This window comes from Astatotilapia calliptera, chromosome 2, assembly GCF_964374335.1.
Source record: "Astatotilapia calliptera chromosome 2, fAstCal68.1, whole genome shotgun sequence".
Lineage (NCBI taxonomy): Eukaryota > Metazoa > Chordata > Actinopteri > Cichliformes > Cichlidae > Astatotilapia > Astatotilapia calliptera.
This window is the reverse complement of record NC_137423.1, coordinates 15,710,563-15,733,956: the sequence shown is the minus strand read 5'-3', so window position 1 is coordinate 15,733,956 and position 23,394 is coordinate 15,710,563. Positions and strand designations below refer to the sequence as shown.

The following is a 23,394-nucleotide window of genomic DNA, read 5'->3' as shown; positions in this document are numbered from 1 at the left end:
TTGACCAAGTGATGGCTATTGATGGTCACGTGGTGCGCCCTGGGGCCGCGCAGACCTACCCGCGTTTCGTCTTATTAAATGACCAATTATATCGAGTGAGTCGTGACACTCAGACTGAGGAAACACACACCCAGTTGTAGGTGCCGCAGGGCCGCCGGGAAACGCTTTTCCAGGCGGCCCACTATAACCCCATGGCAGGGCATATGGGCTACGAGAAAACTCTGCAGCGAATAACGGGCCGATTTTATTGGCCTGGCATCCGAGCGGATGTGCGCCGCTGGGTGCGCGTCCTGCCCAGACTGCCAACTTGTTAACCAGCCGGCCATACCGAGAGCGCCTCTGCGCCCTCTCCCCCTCATTGAGGTCCCGTTTGAGCGCATCGGCATGGACCTCATCGGGCCGTTTCACCGGAGTGCACGCGGTTACCGCTTTGTGTTAGTCCTGGTGGATTACGCAACGCTAAGAGTGTGGCGCAGGCACTGTTTCAGGTCATCTCCCGAGTCGGAATCCCGAAAGAGATACTGACTGACCAGGGCACGTCGTTTATGTCTCGTACACTGCGGGAACTGTACGAATTACTGGGCATTAAATCTATTCGGACCAGCGTCTACCACCCTCAGACTGACGGGCTGGTGGAGCGGCTGAATAAGACCTTAAAGTCCATGATTCGGAAGTTCATTAGCGAGGATGAACGCAATTGGGATCACTGGCTAGACCCTCTGTTATTCGCGGTGCGGGAGGTGCCCCAGGCCTCCACGGGATTTTCTCCCTTTGAACTGTTGTTCGGCAGGAGGCCACGTGGGGTGCTCGGCCTGATTAAAGAAAGCTGGGAGGACGGTCCGAGCCCCGCCAAAAATGAGATTCAGTACGTGTTGGACCTGAGAGCAAAACTCCACACTTTGGGGAGGTTGTCACGGGAGAATTTGCTCCAGGCTCAGCAGCGTCAGCAACGCCTGTATAACAGAGGGGCTAGACTCAGGCAATTTTCACCGGGGGATAAAGTGCTTGTGTTACTCCCTTCTTCCAGCTCGAAGTTGCTCGCCAAGTGGCAAGGTCCCTTTGTGGTCACACGGCGTGTCGGGGACGTGGACTATGAGGTCGCTCGGTCGGACAGGGGAGGAGCCGCGCAGATTTATCACCTCAATCTCCTCAAACAGTGGCGAGAGGTCGAAACCGCTTCTCTGGTGAGCCTGGTGAAGGAGAGAGATGAGTTGGGGCCTGAGGTGCCAAATTCTATCATTCCCACCTCCCTCCCTTGTGATGACCATCTCACACAGGCCCAGAGAGCGGACGTTGTCGCGTTGCAACAGCGCTTTGCGGATGTGTTCTCCCCCCTGCCCGGCCGGACGTCCCTCATCGAGCACCATTTTGTGACGCAGCCCGGCGTGACGGTGCGTTCACGGCCCTACAGGCTCCCGGAGCATAAGCGAAAAATCGTGCAGAGGGAATTGGCGGAAATGCTGAGGATGGGAGTAATAGAAGAGTCGCACAGCGCCTGGTGTAGCCCCATCGTTCTGGTGGCGAAGAAGGATGGGTCTATACGGTTCTGTGTCGACTATCGCAGGGTGAACGAAGTGTCACGCTTTGATGCCTACCCCATGCCTCGGGTCGACGAGCTCCTGGACCGGTTAGGCACGGCCCGCTTTTTCACGACGCTGGACTTAACCAAGGGCTATTGGCAGATTCCCTTGTCTGCCGAGGCCAGGGAGAAAACGGCCTTCTCCACTCCGTACGGTTTATACCAGTTCGTGACACTCCCGTTCGGCCTGTTCGGGGCCCCGGCCACTTTCCAGCGTCTCATGGACCGGGTACTGCGTCCGCACGCGGCGTATGCTGCCGCCTACCTGGATGACGTGATCATCCACAGCGACACCTGGGCGGAGCATGTGCTGCGGGTGGCCGCGGTCCTGGAGTCCCTGAGGGGGGCGGGGCTCACGGCCAATCCGACGAAGTGCGCGGTTGGACGGAGGGAGGTGCAGTATCTGGGGTACCACCTGGGGGGCGGGCAGGTGCGGCCACAGGTGGAGAAGACGGCGGCTATCGCATCCTGCCCGCGCCCCAGGACGAAAAAGGAGGTGAGACGGTTCTTGGGGTTGGCGGGTTACTATCGTCGCTTTGTGCCGGGGTTTGCGCAGCTAACCAGCCCCCTGACCGATCTCACTCGAAAGGGTGCCCCGGATCTGGTCCAGTGGACGGGGCCGTGCCAGGCGGCGTTTGTGCGAGTGAAAAACTCTCTCTGTGGGGAGCCGCTGCTTCACACTCCTAACTTTTCCCTCCCGTTTGTTCTGCAGACTGACGCCTCGGACAGAGGGCTGGGAGCCATTTTGTCTCAGCAGGTGAGGGGAGCTGACCGCCCTGTCCTGTACATCAGCCGGAAGCTAGCGGAGCGCGAGCGCCGGTACAGCACCGTGGAGAAGGAGTGCCTGGCCATCCGGTGGGCGGTCGGCTCCCTGCGCTATTACCTCCTGGGACGCTCATTCACCCTCTGTTCGGACCACGCCCCGCTGCAGTGGCTCCACCGCATGAAAGATGCCAACGCCCGGATCACCCGGTGGTATCTGGCATTGCAGCCCTTTAAGTTCAAGGTGATCCATAGGCCGGGGGCACAGATGGCGGTGGCCGATTTCCTCTCTCGCTCGCGAGGGGGGGAGTTGGCTCGGCCGGACGGCTCCCCGGCCTCGAACGGGCAGTGGGGGTGTGTGGCGGAGGCGTGGCCCCGGGCGCAGCTGCCGGGGAGGAGTGGAGCAGAAGGCTCAACAGGGCGGCGCTGCGAGGCCGGTAAGAACAGCTGATGGTGTTTATGTACTGATGATGGTCTCCCTCCGCTGTGTTTATAGTGAGACGGGGAGGAGCGGCGAGGAGATCAGCTGGGCTCGTGAGCTGTCAGGCTGTGCGACTGAGTCAGCTGTCAAAACAAACAAATCAATAAATGTGGAAATTGGCAGTACATACCTGCGCGTGCGTGTATTTGTGCCTGGTGTATTCCACACGCTGTTACAGTACGGGAGCCATAAGCAATAACTCGCAGCTTACCATCTTGTCTCTGGTACAACACTGCGCCTAGCCCTTTGTGTGAGGCGTCTGTGTGTACGATGAACGGCTGTGTGAAATCTGGGAACCCCAGCACTGGTGGGTGGAGCAAACAGTCTATTAGTTCCTCAAGCGCACGTTGATGCTGGTCAGTCCACACGATTTGTTTTGAGGAGGGCACAACTTGACTGGCTCTCTTTGGTCTTGCCCTTGGCCCTTTTGTGGTGTCTGAGTTCTCTGGGGTTTTGTCAGCTTTTAACAGTTCATACAAACAACCTGCTTTTCTGGAGAAGTCTTTTATGTATTGTCTGTAGTAGGAGAGAAGGCCTAACATTTTTCTGAGTTGACCAACATTTTGTGGTTTTATACCTTTGAGTGCTTCGACTGCTTCAAAATCTGCAGGATCCACTTTACTGCCCTCTGCAGACACTATTCTGCCCAAATAGCACACCTCAGACTTAAACATGTCACACTTACTTGGCTTAAGCTTTATACCAAAGCCTCTCAATCTCTGGAGCACTTTTCTCACGTCCGGGATGGGCTGGCGATCAGGATGGGTTTTCCGATTCAGGTCTCTGTAGTCTATGCACAGTCTTAAAGTACCATCTTTTTTTCTAACACAAACAACTGGTGAGGAGTATGACGAGTCTGACTTCCTGACCCAGCCTTGTGCTATTAAATCATGCAGGTAACTTTTCATCGCTTGGTAGAGCGGCCGTGGCACAGACAGGTATGTGCGTTTGACTGGTTCGTAGTCTTTGAGTGATATGGTCATTTTCAGTTTTTCAATACAGCCTATATCATTGTCTGTTTTAGAGAAAGACTGGCATTCCTCTCTGAGCATCTGTTTCGCTAATACTCTATGCTCTTCACCCAGGTGGCTAAGATCTACAGGTGGGTCCCACTCTTCACCAGCGCTACACTGGGCTTGTGTATTTGTCTGGTTAACAGTAGCTACAGATGCGGCTTTTTCAAACACCTGGGCAGGTAAAATAGCTGTAATAGTCTGAATCGAGCCAACTAATGTACGGCCTGGAATGACAATTTCATGGTCAGTTGGGTTAGAGACACCTAGTGTTATGACGGGTAAAGTACCCTTCTTAACTTTAACCAAAGTATCAAAAAACTCAAGATTATCTGGCCACTGGGGGTTTATGTCTGGCTCAAATATCATGACCATGTCTTGTTTAAATGGCCCTGCTGCTATACGACCCTCAACATGCATGTGACTTTTTTCAGGTACAGTAATACAGTCTTTCTTTGTCATCACTTTGTACTCGTCAACTGCATCTGAACTAACAGCCTGTATAAAAGCTTTCACCTTGTGTCTTTTGAGGCTGGGAAATGATTTTCTCACTGTGCTGTACAGTTTAGCTTGGTCAGTCTTATTTACAATGTATTCAATTACATTGTAGCCTATAATAGGGCATTTGAGCTGAAAACCTTTCATTACCAACATGGGGATGGTCAATTTCTCAGTTTGTTCCGTTCCAGAAACAAGTTGGAAGGTTGTCTCAACCCACCCAAGATATGGCATGTTGGTCCCATTTGCTGCGGTCAGGGTGAGTTCAGATGTGTCCATAATATCTGCTACATCTCTCAGCTCTGTGTGTGGCAGATAGTCCTTTTTCCACTTCTCATCGATGATTGATACCTATGAGCCTGAGTCCCATAGAGCTTGAAGCCTGTGGCCGTCCAGGAAACACTCAACCAGACATTGCCTGCCCACTAGAGATGTGACTTTGTGAGGGGAATTTACATGAGCTGGCGACAGTGGTACCTGGACAGTCTCATTTTCTTTCAGAATCAGAATCAGAATCAGAAACTTTATTGTCATTGTCACGAGAACAACGAAATGAAAAATGGTCCCCGATCATTGCATCATCCCTAGCAATATCAAAATATAAATAAAACAATAAAATTCAATAAATAAAATAGATAGAATACTTAAAATACTAATAAGATGTAACAGTAAAACATTCACATACATTCCCACACACATGCTTCAGGCCGTGCATAGATTAACACAAGAGTGGCGTGATGGACATTTTTTTTGTAGTATTCAGATGTGTTATTGCAGTTGGATAACAGCTGTGTTTGAGTCTATTAGTCCTTGCTCTGATTGCCCTGTACCGTCTGCCTGAGGGCAACAGTTCGAACAGGGAGTGGCCAGGATGTGAGGTGTCTTTTATGATGTTTTTAGTCTTTAAGCCAGTGCATTGTCTCTTATGTTGTCTCCAGTGTTGTTTCTGGCATGTTCTTGAACAATAAAGTGCGTTTTTACATGCTGAACACTGTCTCATGCCTGACTTTTCTTGTTTACAGTTGGAGCAATGTTGGGACTTGTGGATGATGGGCATGGTTAACACTCGTCCCTCGGTGGTGATCATTGCTGGTTTAAATGTTTCTCTTTATATGGTCTCATACCTCTGCTTCTACATCCAGCCTGAAAGTGTTGTCTACTCCCACAGAGGTAGCAGTGGGTGCAGCGCTCGTTGACTCCATTCTGCTGGCAGATGTGGCACCTCCTCTCACGGCGGGCTGGACTACCTGTGTAGTGCTGTACAGGATACTGAGGGGGTGGTGGCCTTTGACGGGGGCCCTGGAAGCTATAATACTGCTGGTCCCTATCATACTGCATAACTGGTGGTGGGGCATATGACTGAGGACCAGCCACCGGCTGCTGTAGAGTCTCTTTAATTTGAGCTATCTCTGCACTGAGACCTTTCAGGGAGGCTACACCTGTCTTAAGCTCCGCTAACTCAGTTAAAAGCTCGGGTGGTATCTTAGCTTTAACTTCTTTCACAGGGTTCTTAGCTGGTGACACATCATCTGCCTGCACTGCACTCACACTTGTAGCAGTCTGTGATGCTAAACATCTCTTCTTGTTTTTCCTTTCTGCCTCATTGGCACAAGCCATATTTAACCTCTCTAACAGGAGTTCATCAGGTGTCTTAGAGTCTAACAGGAGTGGCTGCATATCTATCCTGACACTGTCACTCTGGAAGCCTGTGAGTATGGTGTGCAAACACATACGCTGGACTAAAGCTGGGTCGTATTTGAGTCCTGACTCAGATTCTTGGGAAGCAAATAAGACTTTCTGCTTTAGATCTAAAACTCTCATCAGGAAGCTTTGAGCAGTCTCTTTTGGGGTCTGTACCTCAGAGGCAAGTTGTTTATACAGTTCGGTGGCGCTCTTCTCCTGGAAATGGGAGCGCAGTATGCGGCGTAGAGTCGGAAGGGTGAGTTGAGCTTTTCCCTCCAAATAGCTGCGTAGTTGTAGACCTGGCAAGATAGCTCTGATGACAGCATCTACAATGTCAAGCTCTGAGTAGCCTCTGCTCAGTCCATTTTCGATCTGGTGAGCAAGACTGGAAAATGTCAGTTTATCTTTTTGACCTGGTTCGCCAATCTGGCCTGATATTTTGAAATCTTTCTGCCAGTAAGGGCTTGGTCGTTGGGGGGTACTTGACACAGATGAGTTAGGGACAAAGCGATTACCTTGGGAGTGAGAAACAACCGCTGTGTTAACTGCATTAGCTGTCTCTGTTACCAGTGAGGTTGCAGTGTTTGGTTGCTCTCTGTGTCCTGAATCACCCTCTTCATTTGCATTTGGTTCAGTCTCAACAATTGTCTCTTTCATTACTTCAGCAATCTTATCATTAAGCAACAACAGTTCTGACATTCCTTCATCCTCAAGTACTGTTATACCTTCTCTCTCAATGTGTATTTGGATGTGTGTTAGCAGTGACAGTCGTGTTTTTCTGCTAACATCTATTTTCTCTGCAATGCCAAGGAACTCGCAGATTGACACTAGTTGATCTTTGGACAGAGTGTGCATTTCACGCACAACCTCTTCTCGCAGCTCTTCCACCGAAGACATTGTGGCAGTAGGCAGGAAGAATTTTGCATGTACAGGTGACGCTGAGCTGAGTAGTTTTTGCAGCCCCTGATGATCTCTGGCTGGCCTCAGGAAACATGCGCTAAAACACAGCTACCAGTTCGCCACGACAGCAACACTTTCCTCACTGCAGTCTGCCTGGGTTGTAGTGGGGGGATTTAGCTGGCTTGGACTACGATGTGCAGATTGTGGACACCGGACATCTAAGCAGCTATCCCAGCGGTGCCTCCAAATGTTACACCCCTGAAAACAGGGGGAAAAGAATCACGAGAGTGATTATGACTTGCGTCTCTCATGCAGTAGTTTATTGCAGTCAAAATGAGCAGGAACGTTTCACATTCTGTACTGCTAAATGTCACATGGTGGAAGAAAACACTAAATAATAAACCGAAATACTAAAGTGCTTACTATACATATACTTAAGCAGGTTTCCTGACAAAATGGCTGACAATCACGGCGTTTTTAGCTCCTGCAGTTATCTTAATGGCCATTACACAGTACAAAACACAGCTCAAAACCGCCACGTATATGTGCACAAAACTGTAATGTAATGCGTCTAACGCTTACAAAACAATGAAGGATTACCTCTTAAATATCTTAACAGTGTACACATTGGAAATATATCAACTTTTAAACACTTTTACCTGAAAACAGGGGGAAAAGAATCACGAGAGTGATTATGACTTGCGTCTCTCATGCAGTAGTTTATTGCAGTGAGGAGAACGCGCGAAAGCCCCCTAATGGAGAATAGAGACACTACTAATCGATCCCAGAAAAGGCTTACTAGCCGATCACTGATGTATAGATTGCAGTTCTCTTAAATAACATGAAAGCCATTAATATGACATGAAAAATAATAAACTCTTAGCCATTTTCTTACCATATTTACATTATTTTCATCCTTATATCAACAGATATGAATTAGTATTAACTGAACAGTTTTATATACAGTAGTCCTTCAACCTGTCACATAAAATCTGAAGATTGTCAGATTATCAGTAACAGTATTTTGTCTCTATCTGCCATTCTGCAATTCATCTCATGTAAACAATAACGTGGCGCACAGCGTGACGTGAAAAAAGGCACATACCTTTGACGTTGCGTGACAAACTCTGTATTCCTCGTCCACACGTAAACGCAAAAAAGGAGTTCTCAGGTTCTCAATGGGGTTCTCAATGGGGTTCAGATCAGGTGAACAAGGTGGCCATGTCATTAATTTTTCTTCTTTTATACCCTTTCTTGCCAGCCACGCTGTGGAGTACTTGGACGCGTGTGATGGAGCATTGTCCTGCATGAAAATCACATTTTTCTTGAAGGATGCAGACTTCTTCCTGTACCACTGCTTGAAGAAGGTGTCTTCCAGAAACTGGCAGTAGGACTGGGAGTTGGGCTTGACTCCATCCTCAACCCGAAAAGGCCCCACAAGCTCATCTTTGATGATACCAGCCCAAACCAGTACTCCACCTCCACCTTGCTGGCGTCTGAGTCGGACTGGAGCTCTCTGCCCTTTACCAATCCAGCCACGGGCCCATCCATCTGGCCCATCAAGACTCACTCTCATGTCATCAGTCCATAAAACCTTAGAAAAATCAGTCTTGAGATATTTCTTGGCCCAGTCTTGACGTTTCAGCTTGTGTGTCTTGTTCAGTGGTGGTCGTCTTTCAGCCTTTCTTACCTTGGCCATGTCTCTGAGTATTGCACACCTTGTGCTTTTGGGCACTCCAGTGATGTTGCAGCTCTGAAATATGGCCAAACTGGTGGCAAATGGAATCTTGGCAGCTGCACGCTTGACTTTTCTCAGTTCATGGGCAGTTATTTTGCGCCTTGGTTTTTCCACACGCTTCTTGCGACCCTGTTGACTATTTTGAATGAAACGCTGGATTGTTCGATGATCACGCTTCAGAAGCTTTGCAATATTGAGACTGCTGCATCCCTCTGCAAGATATCTCACTATTTTTGACTTTTCTGAGCCTGTCAAATCCTTCTTTTGACCCATTTTGCCAAAGGAAAGGACGTTGCCTAATAATTATGCACTCCCTGTAGCTATTCATTCCACTCAAAGCACAACGTCAAACTGGCTGAATTCGGCTTGCTTTCTTCTCTCGATCAAAAGAGATTGTCCAGTATCATTTAAACAGTACTTGTACAATGGGGTTCCCTTTGAACAGTGCCTTCAAAATGGATCTGAAATTGTATCTTTACAGCTGACCAGCTGACTGGAAACCAATGATTTCACAACCATTGCCTGTCAGAAAAAAACAACACACTGTATGATGTTTAACAACCCGGCTATGGCACTTTGTATAAAAGTAAGCCAAGAGGAACAGAGAGGAAGATGATCTGACTGTGGTAAGCGAAGCTTTCTGTGAACATGCTGCTGTTTCTGCTGTTGCACAGAAACAGACGAATTGGATCTTCAGAGCGAATCCAAAGGAAAATCTCCACACGATAACTGACATCCAAAATGCATATGGCTAAACAAAGAGAAGCCCATGTCTCTGATAAAGCTGTAGTTTCTCTTATGTGCAGACCTGCTTTCTCAGGGCTCTTATGTTCAGGGTGCAGTCAAATAAATTGCAGGTTAGAATCAATAATCTTTTCTTTTAGGCCACAAGCCAATTTAAGGTTGAAACCATTTTCGCCAAAACATGCGGTTGTAAAATCAAGTAAATCACCATATACTCCCCCGGTTAAAAGTTTGGAGTTTTTATGTTCCAACTCATCCACCTGCAGAAAGGAGTTAATTCTATAAGCACTTACTGATATTATATTGATAGGTGTTATAAAACAGAAAGCTGTAGCCCTGTGCTTCAGTTTTGCTCAGTGAAACTAGCATATTATTAATAATTTGTTACTTTGTATTAATTAGTAGTTCTGTGTGTGAGAGTGTGTATGTTTACATGTTGTACCCATAATTTATTGTATTTAGCTTGCTAACACAGCAGCAAAATGCTAATAATGAGTCCAAGACTGCCTCCTTATGTGCAGACCACAGTATTGGACTGCTGCTTCAATGGTTCATTAGTTGTTTTTGAAACAGTGTGTGTGTGTGTAACAATGATTGGATTGATATGTGAGACCTTTTGGTGCCAAATATGTTTCCAAGAATTGCAGCAGCCACTTAACAGAAGTGTCCCAGCTGCAGTGCAGTGACTGCTGTTTTTATTTAAAAGAAAATTATACATTTAAAATTCTGCCTGACTTGTTTTAGACCAACTTTCTATGGTATTTTGTTGAAATATTACAAGATAATTGTCTGTCCTTTTTACAAGCCTCAGCTGTCAAATAACCACCTTTAATAGGACATTTGATTTTCCTTCTAACATAGCAGTGGTTTCTGCTTTTTCACTGCTGCTACAACTCTGATCAAATGACCTCATATTTGTGGTCGGTTGAAATGTAGTTTACAACAGTCAGCCAATCTCATAAAGCAATTTTGGAAACTCAATTACTGTGTCAGTTGAACATTATTCTTATCTGAAACAGAACACGATGTGTCAGTCCCCTTTAATAGAAACCTATGAGTCATTGTAGATATTGAGGAGCAACGGCTTCCAAAACAGATTTTGTTTTGCATGAGCTCTATTATTCTTTTAGTCTCAGTAAAAAACAGAACAAGACAAAGCTCATTTGACTAACACAACTTGAAGCTACTTTGTGATAATAAATGGACACCAACCTGAACACTATTTATATGTGAATTTAATATGCCATTATTCTTAAATGAAAAAAATGCACCATTAAGCACAGAAGCTTTCTGGATCCTGTCAGAGTCACTTAACAGTTGTTTCCAGTTCATTTTCTACTGCGCTTTTAAATGATATCCAAGATTAGAGGATGGCAAACCTTTATCATCTTATGGTTTCTTGCTGTACACGATAAGTACTAATAGGAAACAATCTGAAATTTATGCTCTTAACTTGCTGTCCAGTGTACCACAAAATTCTCAGGCAAAATAAATGCCTGGACTAGTTACACCAGTCGCTGTAATCATCAGCCCTGAGCATGTTTTAGAGTGATCTCTAAAAACAAGTAAACTATTTGCAGTGATAGGAACCAGCATCAGGTGGTGAACAAATGAATGATTTGAGTGGGTGGCTTTTGGGGAGACTAAACAGACTGTAGGGACAGCATTGTCCACTGTGGCCACCTAAAGTCATCCACTGTTTTCTACATGCCACATATTAACGGGATGTTAGCCATAATTTATTAGCTCATTTAGCAGAAGTACTGATTGGCTTATGACGTGGTGAGGCATCTATGTACAATCCACAGAAATTGTTGCTCATTCTGCAGTATACCTGAGGGATATCATGAGAGTACCAATTAGTGAGTCTGATAATAACACTATATTCCTTATTCCAAAGTACAGTCAGAGACTAAAGACAGCCGTATCAATGATTACGAGTGGCAAGGTGACCTCTGCCCGAGGCGTAGACATGCTAAAAGACTCTTTTCAGGGCACCAACTGGAGTGGTACAAGGTCTGATGACCTTGTCAATATGAACACCTTCACTCACTCTGTAGTCTCCTACAGTTCATCCAGAAAGTATTCACAGTAGGGCTGTGTGATATGACCAAAATCTCATATCCCGATATAAGACATTTATCGTCCCGACACCGATATTTATCACAAAAATGTTACTTTTCTTTAAATTCTATGAATCGACTTGTGTGAAGTGTTTTCAGCTGGATGTTGTGTACCTGGAGTCAAGTGTTTTGACTGATGCATGAAACTATACAGTTGTAACAGCCGTCATTTTCGTTGTGAGTATTTATTGCATGGCGTGCTGTGGGGCAAAGTCTGTTCTAAGGTTTGAGTCTAAGGCTTATTTTGAGCACCTGACGGTGCTTCTCATCCTTAAACTTTCTCCATACGCTTTCACGTGATTCTTGCGTAGTTGGTAGAAGAGGTTTGCTGTGTTTGAGTCTGAGGTGGAGACCGATTTCCTGCATAATTTGCATAATACAGTTTTCTGGTCCATGTCAGACTTATCATAAACAAACCATCTCCATGCTACAGAAGTAGCCCCTCGTTTAGAATTAAGATCCTCGATTTGTTTTGACTGGTCCTTCTGTTAGTCGTCATTTCAGTTTATTTTTTAAAAATCTCAAAAGGGTCTTCAGCTTTATTGTGAAAGTTTTATGTGGAAAATAAACAAGCGGACAGCGGAGCCACACGCTAGGTTTACTGTCGTTGCTAACGACAACGCGTAAAAACAGGCGTTTGTCTGTCCGTAGTGTGGTTATTTTAAATATAAGAGAAAGAGAGAACTTTAAGAAATTAATATAGCCACTACAGTGACCATCAAAATGGTGAAAAAATATTGCCATAAAAGTTTATTTTGCAACACCATGGAAAAAATGATAGCGTAATATGAAACGATAGAAATTTTCATATCGTCATCCAATATATATCCTTATATCAAGCAGGCCTAATTCACAGTTTCACTTGCTCCACATTCTAAAATGGATTACATTTATTTTTCATGAAATCTTAAAAAAATCTTTCTTAAAGTTTTAAACACAATATCCCAAAATGACAAAACAAACAAACAATTCAACAAACAAATGTTTGCTTGAAATATTTGTAAATTTATTAAAAATACAAAGAAAAACCAAAATTATGTCTAGAAGTATTCACCACTTTTGCTTACAAAGCTATGAAGACATGACTCTTGGCATTCAGGCCAAAGAGTTCAATATTTGATTCATCACAGCAGAGAATTCTGTAAACAAATTAAAACAAACGAGAAGCAATGTTCTTCAGATTACCTTTCTTTCAGAATTTGGAGAAAGCTGGAACATTCTAATATAATAGTATAGTTAAATTTGACAGCATGCTTAATACTGCCTGGATGTACCAAACCGTGCCCGGACTTTCCACACTTTGAATTTGCCTTAGGTACATTTCGTTCTTCACTAATTTGTTCTGCATACTCAAGAGTCCACATGCCAGATGTGTGACTGGTAAAATGTTGAGCATCATCAGAATGCACAGAGTGCTGCCAGTTCTTTCTTTCTTCCACTTTCCTTTTTCCCCTTTCTTCTTTCTTACTCATAAGAACAACTCCAAACTAGTTTTCTTGTGACAGCTGTGAGCAAAAATGAACGAGTGAAAAAGTATTTCTGGCGGAGTGAAGAATTCTAGCCCCATTTCTAGTACTCGGCACAAGAGAATGTCTATGTGGAATTTAGTCCCAGAAGGCTGCATTATAGGGCAGAAGTCCCTAGGCCCTGTTTGTGACCATGAGTGCTGGAGAGGGTGAAGTAGCAATGGACTGGAACGAGGTCTTGGACCTGTGTTGAATCCAGTTAGCTGCTTTCTGCCATGTCTTTCTGTCAGACTTTTGTTTTTGTGGCTTTGTAGTTTTCATAGTCAGATTTTCAAATCTGCATCATGGAGTCTGTCCTAAATGCATTCCTGCTCATTTGTAGATTTTTATAACTGTTCTATTTCAACTGTGTGTTGAATCACCACATCAGTGTTGAGCATGTCAATTAGCCAGTGGTGTATATACGTCCATCTTGGCAAAGTGAAACTGTGGGTTCTGAATCATTTAGGCCCCATTGGGGTGCACCATATGTGTTGACTCCTGAAGCTTATCTGAGTCATGTAGGGGACTACCTTGAGTGCCTTCCACTGTGATTTGGACCCAATGAAAAGTGTTTGTAAATTCCCCAGGTAATGAAACATGTAGAATTGGTAAGTGTAAGTAAATGGATATTAAAAATTGCTTTAACTGTGAAATGACAAGACATGCATGTTTGTGACTTAAGCTAATTGGGGTGGCTGTAGCTCAGGAGGTAGAGCAGATCACCTACTGATCAGAAGGTTAGTGGTTCGATCCCTGGCTCCAGTCTGCATGTCAAGTATCCTTGGGCAAGGTACTAACCCCAAGTTGCTCTCTGATGTATCCATCGGAGTGTGAATGTTGTTAGAAAGCAGTCATTTTAGAGACAGTGCTCGTGAGAATGGGTGTGACTGGGTGAATGTGGCATGTTGTATACAGCGCTTCGAGAGCAGAAAAGTACTATATAAGAATCAGTCCATTTACCATCTAATCATTAATTGATTGTTGTAAATGTGCGCTACCCTGCTGTTTTTTCTCTTCCTCATCTATCTCTTTTTTCAGATATACATTTACATTATGCATGAATATGAACCCAGCTCTGACACTGAAAATGATTTAACCAGTAATATTACGTTTTCAGTCTCTTAACAAGGAATCATATTTACAATATTTATACTAAAATCAACCATGCTAAGAACACTGTTAACATACACAGCTAGTAACAGTTTAGTAAATTCAGTAAAAGGTTGCATTCGATTTTTGATTTTTTAGATGTTTCTAAAAGCTGTTCAGCAAGAGGATATCAGCAGAAGTGTACCATATTCAAAAAAGATAAATGTTCCATATGACAGCTCTTTACAGTGGTTTACATTATTGTATACATTGCCTATTCGTCGTCCTTTCTTGCCTTTTGGAAAGGTTGTTTTAATAATAACTGTAGCCCTGTTATTTTCACTTAACCAGCAGGTTTCAGTTGGTAATAAAATCATTTATTAGGGAAGACTTTCCAGCCACAGATTTGGGCATATACTGTAATAAAGCAAAATTTGGATTATTAGAAAAATGAGCAAAAACATAAATGGGGATACAACAGGAGTTTTCAGATTAGAGGCGCACACTTGCTTTTTTTGGGCCTGGTTGTAACAGGGAGACCCTCTGAAAGCTTTGGGTAATGAGTCGGGTGAACAGGGAGGCACATACACAGTCAGTCTGTGTGGTGGCCTGCCTATGTGGTCCATGTTGCCTGCATGCACTGCTTTTATTGCTTATCCAGAGAGTTTTGTCAGAATAAAATGTTCCACAAGCAGAATGTAGATTGGCAGCAACTGTAACTGTAATTGGGGTAACTGTGGCTCAGGAGATCGAGAGTCAGTTCAGTGTATTGCTTCCTGGTAGTATCATGCACCCATCGACGTATAACTGTTAAATAAGGTGCTTAAGTATACTCAAAAGGACTTTTACAAGACTTGATGAATGACACTTGTAGTAAAAAGCCCTTTGAGTGCTCAGAGTAGAAAAAGCACAATTTGAATCCAGTAATGCTGGGATGAACCCTATCAGACATAAAGTGACCTTTACAATTCCAGACTAAGATGGGGTTGTCAATAAACTTTATCCAAGTGGTAACCAGTACTGAAAAATTCATCTGTTCCTCTTCCTAGAGTAGGAGGTGGATCAGAGAGGAATAATTGATGTGATGGATACTCGGCTGGTTTCAGAAGCAACAGGGAATGTCCTCAGAGCCAGTCTTTCTTTAAAAACATCCAACATTACTTGAATAAGTGAAGAGGAGGAGCTGTTTGCAATATCATCGTCAGATATCCTTGACAGACATGTCCGTGGTTATATTTTCAGTTTTTGCCATTTTAATATTTGTGGTTATGGCATTCTGGATTAAATTCCAAATCTTCTAAACATATTTTCTTTTGTGTTGTGAAATGTTGTACCTTGTGTAATTAAGGAAGATATCCTCTTGTTTTAACTTAATTGTGGTTCTCCCCTTGTGGTTTGCAACACAGGTCCAAGGCTGAGCCCAGGGTTAAGCCTAGCCAGAGTTATTATAAATTTGCATTTTTTAAAATTAGCTTTTATTATTATTTCATTTTGACTTTTTGCTTTTGTTTCTGATACCTTTGTAGCACGGCTCTTACATGCTCAACATGGTCCTCAAAAGTTTTACTGTGGACCAAATTGTCATCAAGGTACGGTAGACAGATATCATCACACAGACCCCAAAGACACTCCTCCATGCTTCTCTGAAACTCTGCTGGGGCGGAGCTGAGTCCGAATGGGATTCTAACCCACTGGTATAAACCCCAGGGGGTGATGAATGCAGTGAGTGGCTGACTGTCTTTGTCTAGGAATCCTTGATGATAAGCCTTTCCCTGGTCTAGTACTGTAAACCAGGAGCTACCAGTAAAGCTGTCCAACATGTCCTGTATCCTAGGAATAGGATGTCTGTCAGGCACTGATTTGTGATTAAGTTCTCGATAATCCACACAAAGTCTGAGGTCACCGGAGTTTTTCCTAACACAGACTATCGGTGACAAATAAGGCGACTTGGATTTTGTGACCCACCCCCTATTGATCAAGTCCTGCAGGTAAGCTTTTACTTCCTGATACAGAGATTTAGGCACACTATTGTAAGTCTTTTGAACTGGTGTTTGGTCGTTGAGAGTGATGTGCATCCGAAGGCTAGGAATGCAGCCTACATCATTTTCATCTTTTGCAAAAGCTTTACATTCCTCCCTGAGCATCATCCTCAGTGCCGACTGTTGCCCGCTCGTTAGATGGTCTAGAACTACAGGAGGATCCCAAACACCACTTGTGTCACCTGTGGGGGCTAATGAGACTTCAACACCTGCATCGTCTGCTGTTTTAGTTGTTGGAGTTTCTACAGGTTTTAGGGCAGCTGGGTATATTGGGTAAGAGTTGGGTGTTCGTCTTGTAATCGGAAGGTTGCCGGTTTGAGCCCCGGCTCGGACAGTCTCGGTCGTTGTGTCCTTGGGCAAGACACTTCACCTACCGCCTACTGGTGATGGCCAGAGGGGCCGATGGCGCAATATGGCAGCCTCGCTTCTGTCAGTCTGCCCCAGGGCAGCTGTGGCTACAACTGTAGCTTGCCTTCACCAGTGTATGAATGTGAGAGTGAATGAATAGTGGTATTGTAAAGCGCTTTGCAATAAATGCAATCCATTATTATTATTCATTATTATATTGCTTTTACGCCCTCAATGTGCCCCAGGATAACACGCGGACCTACAGTAATATTATGGCATGTGGTGTTTGTGACAGGTACCCCTTTTTACTTTAAACAGTACTTCCTGCAAATGAAGCCCCTCAGGCAGGCTGGGGTTCAGAACAGGACAAAATAACATTACAGTGTCCTTGTCAGCCTGTATGCGTGTGCGACAGCGAATGGTAGTAGCTTCACTAGGGCCTAAGACGCCCGGTCTTGACTTGGATCTCTTCCGCGGCTGTTCGATGTGTCTCTATCAACTGGATAAAAGTCTTAGCAGATCCGACGTCAATACCAAAAGCACTACTCACAAAGTTTGCAGCACAGTCACTGTTTTTAATGCCCTGTTGTTTAAGTTGCTTGTTGATGACTTCCTCTATCACATTATATCCAATAATAGGATCCTGAGCTACATTTGGGCCACTAGAGACCAATACAGGCACTAGGAGGCTAGAGCTGGCCGTCTCCACCCCAGTCAGTCTAAACTCTACAGGGATCCACCCCATAAATGGTATCTCTGTCTGATTAGCTGCAAGCCCATTTAATGGTTCTGATCCTAAGACTTCATCTATCCCTCTGATAGTGGTGTAAGGTAAGTGCTCAACTCTCCAGTTCTCATTTATTACTGTAGCCTGTGCACCCGTGTCCCACAATGCGGTGACTGGTACATTATCAAAAGTGCATCTCACCATTTTCCGCCTACCAATCAGTTTCAATCAGTTTCACTAGTTTTTGTCCTTGCTTATCTGATAGAAGGCCAGAATGTCCCATGCATGACAACCACCCCTTTTTCTCTCTTTCACTCAAATGTTGTTCAACTAGCCTCACCGCTTTACATACATGTTTGTGATGGTGCCAGTGTTGTCCCTGACAGGCTTTAGAACAGTAACTGACAGATGAGCAGCCTCCACACCTCTGGAGTGGGGTGCTGATCGACTCTCTCTGGTGGCAGCAACCGCAGCGGCGGGACTCCTGATGTGGTGGTGGGGTCACTGCTGGTCCCGTGGCAGTGGCCCTCTGGTGTTTCCCTGCAGCTGAAGTGGAGCTCGGCATCCTCTGGAGATGTGGCCGGGCTGGCCACACTTAAAGCAGTAGGTGCAGTTATCTCCCTCTCTGTTGCTCTGGCAGGTCCTGCAGCCTTTCTTCCTCCGGCAGCATCTGATGTCCTCTTTGTAGTCTGCGACTCAGGGAGGGCATTCAGGGAGACCAGAACCATCTGCCTCACCTCTGCAACCTCGTTCCTCAGCTCTTTCACCAGGTCGTGCATTTCGGGTGGAGGATGATTTTTCTTGTCTTCCTTGGTGGTGGGGATCTGTGAGCTGCTGTGAGGTTCATCTCCAGTATGCAGCTCATTGATTCTTGGTGGTTTTGTATTGTTCCTCTTTAACTTTAGTCTTTCTGTCTCAAGATTGGCAGCTTCATTTAGTTTCTCAATCAGCATTTCATCAGTCACATCTTGGTTGTCAAGAAGGTCTTTAATCTGGAACTTTATATTGTCATTTTGCAGCCCATCTGATCTCAAAAACTTCCTTTTTACCAGGTCCCGACTGTAGTGTTCTGCTTCTTTGTCCTTGGATGCGTACAGGAGACGTTCTTTAAGCTCAATGGCTCTGAATAAAAAGTCTTCAGCTGACTCTTTTGGATCTTGGGAAATATTTATCAGTTTTTGGTACAAATCAGATGTGTCCTCTTCTCTGTAATGTCCTTTCAATATTGTCTTTAACTGTGTGAGTGTCAAATCAATCTTTATTTCAAGCATATCACGCAGTTTGAGACCCAGATTGATAGCTCTTATCACTGCTTCATTAACTTCTGACTCACTGTGGCCTTTGCGGAGTCCATTTTCCATCTGATGCAGCAGGTTGGTATAGGACAGCTGATCACGCTGCCCTCCCTCTCCTATTTGGCCACAGATGCGAAACTCCCTGCGAATAGTCACCTCCGGTACTTTAGAAGACGCCAGGTTCTGTCCGAGGCTCGGGGCAGCATCTGCCATCTTGAGTTTCTGCCCTATTGCACAAATTTCTTCCTGCAGCTCGTCATACTTGTCTCTTTCGTCTGAAAGGTGGGAAAAATCACTCTCGGCCGCATTGTCTTTAGCTTTATATTTGCCCAAAAACAATAAAAATTCTTTCACAAACTGTACAGCATCGTCTTGTGTATAACTGTTTTTCCACCTCGTCCAGTTTATGTTCTATAACAGCGGTCCCCAACCTTTTTTGCGCCACAGACCGGTTTATGCCCGACAATATTTTCACGGACCGGCCTTTAAATTGTCGCTGATAAATACAACAAAATAAAACTAGTACCGGTACCGAAAAAAAAGAAGATTTATTCATAACACACATGAAAAGACCCAGGAAAACAGAGTTAATGATAAAAACGATAACAAAATAACGCTAAAAACCGATAACAACCCTGAAAACCATACATTTCACACCCGACCCTCAACTCTCGTGGCCTGGTACCAAACGACTCACAGACCGGTACCGGTCCGTGGTCTGGGGGTTGGGGACCGCTGTTCTATAACTTTCATCAGGTGACGTCTGGAAATGTCTTTTGTGGGCTCATCTAGCGGTGTAAACAGAATTTATTAAATTTAATGGAGTTAAAAGTCAATTTCGAAGACAAGAGTGCTAACCACTGTAGTTTTAGTTAGTTTATTATTATATAGTTCGTTTATAATTTTAGTATGGAGGACATGTCAGAGGCAAGATTTCAGTACAAATCAGTACAATTAAAAACTCTGAAGTTTTTGAAAGCAACTGACTCAGTCTTGTAGACAAAATAAAATTAACAGATATTAGAAATTGTCACGGCTGGGGCGGCAGTCATGTGGAGGGTGAGTAAGGAGGATCCAATAGCAGACAATGGCGGAGGTGCAAGTGGGTTTTATTTACAGTGCACAAAACCAAGGTGTGGGCAGAACCGAACATAAACCTAAACTGGGAAAACTAATACAAAATGGAGGACATGGAGCGAGGAGCAGAGAGACACGAAGAAACATGGAATAATGTAGACTACACGGGAGATTCACAGAGAAACACAGACAACGCGACGAGAAGCACAGGCAGACACCAACTATAAATACACACACCAGGTAATCAGGAAATTGCACACAGGAGGGGACAAAGCTGGAACTAATGGGCATAACGAGACACAGACCTACAAAGTAAAACAGGAAACACACAGACTGTTTTACAACACAAAACTCAGGGACCTGGGGCCCGTTCTTCGTACCTCGCTAAGTAGGTTAGCTGGATTAGATTGTTGACGATTTCGCGTGATCTTGGATCGTTCGGTTCCCCGAAGCTCATCCGGGACTTGCTGCCATAGCAACAGAGCCGTAAGCGTAAACCTGCTCGGGAGCAGGTTTACTTTATGTAAACAGGATTAGATCGCGGCCACGCAGGTATGTCCGCTTCATTTATACGAAAGCAACAGCGATATTCCACCACTGTTTCACCATAAATAAATAACATCAATGTAACTAAAGATAATGCAGCACCTGATCCATTTATTGATTTCACACAGATACATACAGGTCATTTCCTAAAAAAGGGAAATGTACTATTAACATTCTATTACATGTATGTGATTATTACAGATGTAATTCATATTTCAGAGTAGTAATTGCAGTAATTGTGTAATCAAGATGAGAGACCACGGCTATAAAAGCGAAGGTGGATTTGGGAAGCCTGTCGCAGCCATGTCCTGTCCGTATACGCGAGCCACCCATTGCGGAAGGTGCAAGATTGATAAGGAGAGTCCTCAGAATTCAGCGTATATTGCGGGACAGACAGGATCCTTTAGCTCAGCGCGACAGTGTGCTCATTGAGAGATATCGATATTCCCGTGAGGGTATTATTCACTTAACCAACTTGTTGACGAGGGGATGCAGGACCACCACCTGTCTTTTTTGTGCTCTGCCCTTTTCTTGGTTGCTGTTATGAACAAACTAACAGCTTATTTCAGGGTCTCTTTTCAAGAGACTAAAAGCAATATAAGTGATAAATATTACCATTCTGTAGAATATTCTTATATTTCACTTTTACTTGTTCCCATGTTCTAGTGGGTCCTGTTGTGGCTCTAATGTGACAGAGGATATAATATAATATAATATAATGTAATATAATATTGGATAATATAGTGTGATATGATAAATTTACCCTACCGCCTACTGGTGTTGGCCAGAGGGCAGCCTCGCTTCTGTCAGTCTGCCCCAGGGCAGCTGTGGCTACAACCGTAGCTGTTTCCACCAGTGTGTGAATGTGAGAGTGACTGAATAGTGGCATTGTAAAGCGCTTTGGGTGCCTTGAAAAGCGCTATATCAATCCACTCCATTATTATTATTATTATTAAATTACTTACGAGTTTAATTTGTCAGCAACTTTCTGCCAGCCCTCTCTCCTTGCTTTTGCAGCCTTTGCAGTATTCCCTTGCGTTTTAATTAAACTCTGAAACTCCTGAAATCCCTCAGTCAAGAGTTCTTGCTCTGCTGCCGAAAAATACCGAGCGCGCTCCTTCGACATTTTCGCCGACCAATCAGAGGGTTGCCGATCAATGTTTCTACTCTCGATGCGTAGCCCCTTTTACGACACCCAGTGATCTCACATTACTTCATCCAGCTGTACTAATTGTCAACAGCAGGTGTGTTCGGAGAACCGGATTAGCGAGCTCACGGGTAGCGCGATGATTTGACCTTCGATGTGTCATTTGATCTTGGATGTAGTAAGCGACGTACGAAGAATGGGCCCCTGTACATAGCACAGAGGGAGACACAGGTAGGGAAAATAAACACGACAAACAAACCCCAAGAACTAATACAAAATCAGAATAAACTAGAAAATAATAATCATAAACTCAAAGCGCTGGGTCACCGACCCAGGACCATGACAGAAATTAGGTTATTTGCTCTATAGTTGTATTTTAGTATATTGTTTATTTATTTTTAAAGCCTAGTTTTTATTTTTCAGTTTTATTTTTTTTAGTTGCCTAAAATGTTTTTTCACGTCTAGTTATAATCATTAGTTTAGTTTTAGTTACCTATAAATACCTTGGACCCAGTGATTTCACCCAAAGTGAATCCTTTGGGTGAAATTTCAAACACTATTAGCTCTATTCAAGTCCTTTAGCTCTGTTCACTCACCAACAGTTGGTAAATTCAGTGGCCAAATAGAAGTTTCTCTGTCGTGTCACATGGCTAAAACACACAAGCACAATACTAAAACATTCTAAATTTAAAAACAAAACAAACAAAAATACACAAAAAAGTACAAAAGTGGCAGATAAGGACACCCAGGTACATTTTTAACCCTTTAAAGAGTATCGTATTTGATATATGTGTTTTTGTGAGTTTTAGAGACTTCTACACCATCAGCGTGACTTTTTTTTACCCTCAGAAAATGATAAAAATTACATGACAAATTTTAATGACTAAATTGTAAAAATATGGCTTATGTAACAAATGTGTCAAAATTAAACTCATTTATGCAGATTAAAGGTTCGACAAACACTCCATTATTAAAAAATTCAAGATTTCTGGCAGTTATTTCATGGTTCAGGTTTTAAAGGGTTAAAAGAAGTGGGCAATTGTAAACAGGTTTATATTAACTCAAACTTAACCAAGTCATTTTGGTTGAAACTCAAGGGAAAACAAAGGTAAACAATGAGCCATTACTGCACCTCTGCAATCTGCTTTGCAACTCACTTCCAGTACAATTACTCAGTCCATGCTGTGTCTGATTTAATAAATATAATATCTGTTGTCACTGGCGCTTGTTCTGATTTGTCCTTGAGTCTTGCTGCTGCTGCTATCACGCCCTTCACTTTTTACATAGCACACTGGTGGGTAGATTCCTGCAAATATTCATTAATCTGTCAATTTCACTATAACTTGCCAGTCCTTGACTCCCTGGGTTTGACAAGTTTGCACGGTTTTCAGCTTCTTTTCATCAAACTTCTCTTTCTATTGGGTTAATTAAACAAGTATGTGTTCTTTGGCGTTTGGATTATTAATGCATCAAGGTCAATTTCTAACTTGTGTTATCAGAAAACTATTAGTTTTTAATAATGTTAAATGTATCCTGTTTTGTGGTTTGAACGATTCATTAACCCTTTAAAACCGGTGAGAGCAGGCACGCTCCGTTTTGCGCAACTACTTTTAAATCCCGGCAGAACTGCAACCACGTAAGCTAGCGCAATAATTTTTTGCATATGAAACCAGAGAAGTTGTACTTACATCTTATGCCATCAGCTTGTCCTAGGTCACAGTTTCCTTCCACATATAGATTTGCAAAACCTGCATGAAAAGCACTTGCAGCAACAAAAACGTAATATTCTAGAAACACGCTTTGCCAATCCGATCAGCTGTTCGTAACACTTCCTACGTTGGAATAGACGGCAGCGTGAACTATCGCATGTCCGCCATGACCTGCCCAAAACCAGAAGTGACGTCATTTTCGCGGAAATGTAATTTTTTACCATCAGGGCCTCATGAGCCTACACTGGTGTTTTTAAAGGTTATGTTTGACTTTATGACTTTCTGTGTCGTTTCTGGGATGCTTAGGACTCATATTGCACTGCTGGAAATAGTTTATTTTGATGCATATGCTGTTTTTTTTGCAAATTTGCATTATCATATTTATTTT

At 43.9% G+C, this 23,394-nt stretch overlaps 1 long non-coding RNA gene across 1 annotated transcript in view; it reads left to right on the top strand.

The window, feature by feature from the left end:
- LOC145432427 (uncharacterized) overlaps positions 1–23,394 on the top strand; it is a 432,207-nt gene that overhangs the window by 372,702 nt on the left and 36,111 nt on the right. The window lies entirely within an intron of this gene.